A 6,952-nucleotide genomic window follows, 5' to 3' on the forward strand; every position below is an offset into this window, starting at 1 on the left:
GGAGCCGACGGGAGTCATGGGTGTGTGGGTTTTATTTTAAATATTTTTTTTTCTCATTTTATTAAAACTCTTTTTGTTTTTCTTTCTACTTTTAGTTTTCTGTAGAAAATAATGGACTGTAATTTTTGCCCCTATACGCGGATGGAGTTTTGGTAGAAATTGACTCGGCCTAAGATTAATAACTGACTTGACTACATGTTTATGATTAACAATATTTTCACCACAGGTTGGTTCAAAATTGAGGTCTCACTTCATAGACCACTAAAAAATATTTGGCCCATTTGTAATGCTTTATCTTATAAATTTAGTGAATTGTTAATTTACTATGTTACGTCTGTAAGTTGAGACGAGCCAAAAATATTATTTAACCAAAGTTATTAAATTATTGAGAGACTGGGTATATACAAGTTTAAATTACTAAAATTACAGCACGTACAAAAGTGGAACAGAGAGAGAGGAGAAGCAAACTGCAGCTTTAAATTTAATTACACAACAATTAAACAGAATCTGCAGAGAAATATACACACTCTTTCTGTATAATCATATCATACAAAAGTGAGAGAATAAGGAGACAACCCAGCTGAGCTCGAATGCTAAACCTATTCCCAAAAGCTACAAGCTGGGTGTCCCAAAACCTCTCACTCTAAAATATTTTAAGTACACCCAAAACTACATACACAAAAAAATATAACAGGTGAGTCTCCGGGGGCATATCAGATTGCTTCCCACAGGTAAATCTCCTCTGTAAATTTTGCAAATTTACTCCTGAGGGGCAGTAAATTTCCTCAGGCCTGCTTCTTCAAGTCCTTAGTGCTTATAAACGTTCCATGAAAACCGTACGGAACTCTCGAGGGCAGCTGAATTGTAGCTTCCACCTTCAAATCCATGGCGTTCACGATTTGCAGCTCCGACTTCCACTTCTTCTCGTCGTGAACGAAGGCCAAAATGTAACCATCGTCCTCGTTCTCCGAGTTGGGGTCTCTGGGAAGAAACAGAGGTTCGCCACCGTACTTCTCGTCACCGTAGATATGCTTCTTCACCTCACCAGTGGAGAGGTCCACCTTCGCAAAACCCGAAACTTTCGGCCACGGCTCCGCCAGGGCCAAATACGCGAACTGGGTTTTTCTCCCTAGCATGTTCCGATTCACCATCCCAGCTTCCAGGTTCAGATTCTCGGAGCAAATGCGGCGGCGCGTCGACTTGCCGGTTTTCAAATTGAGCCGGATTTCGGACAGAACACTTTCTAAATTCTCGTCGCATTCATTGAAAATGGAGTCCGGGGGCGTCATGCACGAGCCGATAACGACGATCTCGTCCGTCTCCGGCTCCTCCCACGCGTTCCAGAGGTGGAAGCAGAAGCAGTCGGGGCAGTCGACCCACCGGATTCCCGACGCGTCCTTGGCATTCTTGTCGAGGATCCCAAAACGCGACATCTTGTTCTTGTCGTAAATCACGGGGGACCCACCGCCGATCATCTCCTGCAGCTTGAACACCACCTGCTGGTCGGGGATTACGACGTGTCGTTCGGTAATGGCGAAGTCGTGCATCATGGTGGGCTGCTCGAGGTTGATTTCGATGTCGGGGGACTTCTCGCCGTTTGGGGAGAATTTGAAGTATTTCAAGTAAGGCCTCTGAACGACGTCGTAGCTGAGCGCGAAGAGCTCCCCCGTGGCGGGGTCAACCTTCGGGTGGGCGATCATTGTGGACTTCAGCTGCCCTTCGAAGTCGTAGCGGCCGACCGTTTTGAGGTCCCCTGTTTCGGTGATTTGGACGTGATACGGCAAGTCGTCTTCCGACATGGCGAGGAGGTGACCGTTGTGGTAGACGAGGCCGGCGTTCGCGACGCCGACGCCGTGGGTGGGGTCCACGAGTCCGAACATCCCTCTGGCGTAGAAAAGGAGGAGGCGGGCGATGCCGGAGTGGCCGTGGAGCTCGCCAATGGCTTTGGGAAACAGGGGACGGCCGAGGTCACGTTCTTGGCTGATACGGCTGGTTTCGGTGAACCTGCAAGCGTAGCTGGCGGTTCCGTCTTTGAACTGGAGGGCGTGGACCATGCCGTCGCCGTCGAAGAGGTGGTGACCGGCGACCGGCTCGTGAAGTGGGTTGGCGCCGTTTCGGACGTAGAGGCCTTGGATTGAGTCGGGGATTTTTCCGGTCACCGGTAGATAGTGTTCGACGGGGTGCTCCGGCACCGGAGCAAAGTTTCCGGCGATTTGGACTTCTGGGTCGGATGTTTTGGGAAGTGGGTGTTGTTTTTCCTTGGAAAGCAGAGCGCTCTCCATTGCGTCCAAAGCCATGGATGCTGCTCTCTGTAACAAGTTCCATTGTTGTGGCACTGGCTTTGGAGAAGTTGGGGACTTTTGGGTCTTATTTTCTCTTGGGATTTTAGTGGAAGTTGAAGTTGAAGGTTGTTGGTAGGTAGGGGAGTGTTTGGGAATTTGGACTAGAGAAGGTGTTTGCAGAGAGCAAGAGATGGTTTTTGATTTGAAAATTGAGGAAGAAGAGGGGGAAAATCCCAATTGATTTCTGAAGGAATTTGAAGAGTTTAAAGAAGGAAGCCGGCGGTGTCTTGTAGTACCAGTAACAGGCTTAACCCGTGTACCTGTAGCTGCCGCTGTTGCCGTGGAAGGCATGGTCATGGTTTTCTCACTTTTAGTAAATTACTATTAGTAGTAGCAGGAATGGTGCCTCTTGATTGGCCCTCAAGGGCAAGTAAATTTGTTTCTGCTTTGTTCGACAGTGAGTGAGAGAGAGAGAGAGAGAGAGGGAGAGGAGAGAGAGCGCGTATGGTTTGCTTTTGGAATGGATTTTCGGGGAGAGAGAGAGATCAGTGCAGTGAGCAATGAGGGGACTGGGGGGTGTGTGTTGGACGAAACGGGTGAGAGAGATGGAGTGTATATATAGGGAGGGAGAAGGAGGCAGGGAGGTCCCACTCAAACATGTAGCGAGAGACCACGTGTTGGATTTACAAGAATTGGGGACTCAGGATTACCAATAAGTAACGAGGTGGTGGTGGGTGGGGGGGTCTACTTGCTTAATAACTTGACACGAACGCCTCCTCATATCTGTGCTTCTGTTTTCTTATGAGTTGTCTATTCTGGCTTCTTTCTTTCTTTCCTCTTTTTATAACCATTATATTCCACGTGAAACTTCCTCAAATTTAGAACAAAATCACAAGACATTGTCACATTGATTACAATGCAATGTAATCTATTCGCAAATATAAACTTGAGTTGGTTGTTTATGTCACGTGATAATTTTGAAGAACAAAATATAAACCAATTGGACTGTTATTAATACTATTGACAACCTTTCTTACTTTCTTTGATACCAAGTAGGATGATTGAGACAACCTACTATTGAGTTTTGCGTATATTTCTCGACCAAATTACTAACTTGTGTTTGGTTTGAAAGCTAAGTATAAATCATGTGCTCATATTTTATAAATGCATTTTTTTTTTTTTCATTTTGGAACGCAAATTTTGTGAAATTTTCTAATGTGTGAGGGACACAACACCGCATGATATTACTAGTTTGAGTTTTATGATCCGAGTAGACAACAAAACTGGTATGTCGCAAAATTAAAATTTATTATTTGATTAGTATATTAACGTAATATACTGTAAACAAATCAGTAATATTACATAGCGACCCGGAAGTGACTCCAAGAAACTTCCACTACAGATTCGTACGTAGCTTCTGCAAGTCGCACTGAATTGGTGGCTATACGTTGCGTAATAGCGACATGAATTTGACAAATAGAAAAATTGGAAGAGAGAAAAGTGGTGGTAATTTGAGTTCGGCCATTGGCCCATTAGTGTAAAAATGGGACTAATGGAAATGTTGGGTTTGTTTTTGTTTTAGTTTTGGTGGGGAGGGCGGCATTGGTCCCTCCCCGCGTTCCTCCCTCAATCGGAGTCACCCTGAACACGTGTCGTCATTTGCTGGTGCCCTTCTACGCCCTGACCTCACCAAATGCGCCCCACACGCTTAGTCCCCATATTCACCACTCACTGCCATATGCTAACCTTCTAATTAAGTTCTAAAAAACATTAGGAAATTAGATTTAGGAGCCATTTTACAAATCCACCAACTAAAAATAGTCATCTTCTCAAAGTGCAAACTTTACTAGTTTCTTTTAACCAAAATATCTTCTCATTATCGATACAATATTAATACATTCTTAACCCAATATTGATAGATTATTGACACAATATTGAAAGTATTTTCTTTGAAGAAGACTTGTAAAATTATATTTTGAGAGGAGGACTAATTTTAGTCACTGTGCCTGTACCATTCATGCTCTCCTAAAGTCCTCATATTAAAGATTTGTGAGGATCATATGCATATTAGTCATAAGATTATATTAGTATAGATCCAAATGCTTAAAACATTTGGCAATTTAATCAAGCAAAATAAGAATGGTTTATGGATTTAATTTGGTTTTGCTTTATTAGGTTGTCAAATATTTTAAGCATTTAAATCTAAACTAATATAATTTTGTAGCTAATCTGTATTTGATCCTCATATATCCTTAGTAAGAATCTTAGGAGAGTATGACTGATGCTTGTACGTAGAATGGCTTGTAAGCCCAATTTCTAAAAACTTATTAAATTTGTGAGTGAAATCCATGGTGCAATTAAAAACTAATGTCACGGAAAGCTATTTGCCTTTTTAATTTCAGTTTATATTGCATGCTTTGTTTATTTGTTTATTTTTTTATTTTTCTAATGAAACTAAACAATGTGCGCTATACATGCAATTCCAACTTCCTTGTCAAACTGGAAATAATACTTCTACTATACCAAATAGTCCATGCGAGTTGGATAAATAAATATGGCCATGCGTTCCATGCATGCATGGTGGGCTACACGGCTCTACCTTGAGGCCATATATATATATATATATATATATTCAACATTCAAAAGATATAATGTATATCATCTTTACTTTTACTTTAATTATTTTACTTTTAATTTCTCTTCTTTCCAATAAAAAAAATTGGACAAATTAACAAGAAAAATGAGAGATGGTAGTTGAAAGAGGAGAGGAAGGAAAAAGGAAGAAGATATAGAATTTGTGGGAGCACAAGTGTAGATTTTGTAAAGATCAAAGAAAGATGTTCTATGTGTGATTGGCATGTGAGAAAACTAATATATATACACAAATGAATTCTAGAACAAAATATTTATCCTCTAAGAAAATACTTTGTATAAGTCTAATTTTTTAGTCAATATAAAAATAATCTAATTTATTAAAATAAGTTCATTCTCTTGAGTTTCATTGTTAAATTTCTTCCTAATTATCTCTTTAATTATTATTATTATTTTTTTTACTTCTTCTTCTTTTTTGTACTCTAAACCCTATTCATAGATTTTATTTTTAATTTTTATAACCAATCTATATCTAGGTTAATTGTATTTATCTACCTTTATGATAAATATTTTTTTTTTTTTTTTGGTAATCAACATGTATCATAGATAAATGTGCTTTGCTTGCTTGAATATTATGTTTCTTACATTTTAATTAGGTTGCATATCTCGCTTATAGGTATAATGTACATTCTTATATGTATAATATACATTCATGAATTTGTTACTTGAGTTAGGATCATATGTTCTGCACATGAATTGAATTTATATTAGCATATTAGTTTTTTGTTAGAAGATATTAAGTAGATTTTTAAGAATTAGAAGATGTATGAAAATAAAAAGAGTAGAAAAAGATAATACTGGACTTAACCTAATAGCTATGTTGATTTTTTAATCCAAATCTAAATGTCCCTACATCTTATATGTACATTATATGTATACATAATGCCTTTGTGAGAACAAGTATGAAAGTAATCCAAAAGAAGGTTGATGTGCTCAAGAAGCCGGTTGTTAGGAAAAGCAAAAAAGAGATATGGTAGTTTCATTACTTTAGTGAATTATGTATTTTTCTAAGGAAAAATCGTGATGTGAAAGTGTATTCTAACAAAACTCGTGTATATGTACATATATATATATATATATATATATATTATCCAAATATGCTTTAAAAATGTAATATAAAAATTATATTGTCGACTGGTATTGTTATGATTAAAACTATATTATACACGTAAAAATTTGTCGAGCTGATCAAGAGATATGGCAGTTGATTCATTTAGTGAATTTTGTATTCTCTGAAAATGTATTATTTCAGTCAAAGCAGTGGTCCATTAGTAAAACATTAAATTAAGGTTTCCAGTAAGTCTAACAGAACATCATTGCATGTGAAAGAGAGAGTGCAAGACTGAAATTCGCACCTAACGAAATGAAGACGAAATTGTCGACGTAAACTTATTTAAAGATGCTAAGAAGAAGTGTACTCAATGTATGTTAAAACTTAATTATCAATTAATTAAAGAGAGTTTTAAAGAAACACTAACGGAATTGTTCACTTTTAACGAAAATGACATTTTTACTTTAAAAGTCACTTCTGGTACTATTCACTTACAACACATTTTTGTCATTTTTTATTAAAACTCAAAATTTTCAAGCATTTTTTATTAGTTTTCCTTTAATTAAAAGGACCTCCAAATAAAAATTAACAAAAAATTACACAGGTCACAATCAAATTTAGGTTATTTTAAAAAAAAAAACAAAAATTCCGAACACGGAAACCTTAATGGGAAGCCCATGTGTCCTCCTTATGGCGGAGATGTTCAATGAAAAATATGGTTTCCTAATCCAATTTTGCAAGTCTAAATGATGAATCTCGAACAAGACCTAGTACCTGCCGCCAGAACAAACTAATGAAGAAATAGACTACTAAAATTCCTGGAAAGACTTTTGATGGCCTTCTTTACTTTACCTATAAAAAGAAGAAAAATGGAAAAGACTTCGATGCTTTTGGACCTCCAAAGTCGGTGGTCAGATGCTAAGGCGGATTACAAATTTTCCACAAGGATCACAAGCACCACAATTAC

At 38.2% G+C, this 6,952-nt stretch overlaps 1 pseudogene across 1 annotated transcript; it reads right to left on the reverse strand.

Moving 5' to 3' along the window:
- Positions 1-496: 496 nt before the first annotated feature.
- LOC137729498 (9-cis-epoxycarotenoid dioxygenase NCED2, chloroplastic pseudogene) lies at positions 497-2,866 on the reverse strand (annotated as a pseudogene). The gene has a single exon (XR_015952595.1). The product of XR_015952595.1 is annotated as a 9-cis-epoxycarotenoid dioxygenase NCED2, chloroplastic pseudogene (transcript).
- Between the last annotated feature and the right edge of the window lie 4,086 nt (positions 2,867-6,952).

Source organism: Pyrus communis, chromosome 10, assembly GCF_041283825.1.
Source record: "Pyrus communis isolate YQ-2024b chromosome 10, ASM4128382v1, whole genome shotgun sequence".
NCBI classification, from domain to species: Eukaryota; Viridiplantae; Streptophyta; class Magnoliopsida; order Rosales; family Rosaceae; genus Pyrus; species Pyrus communis.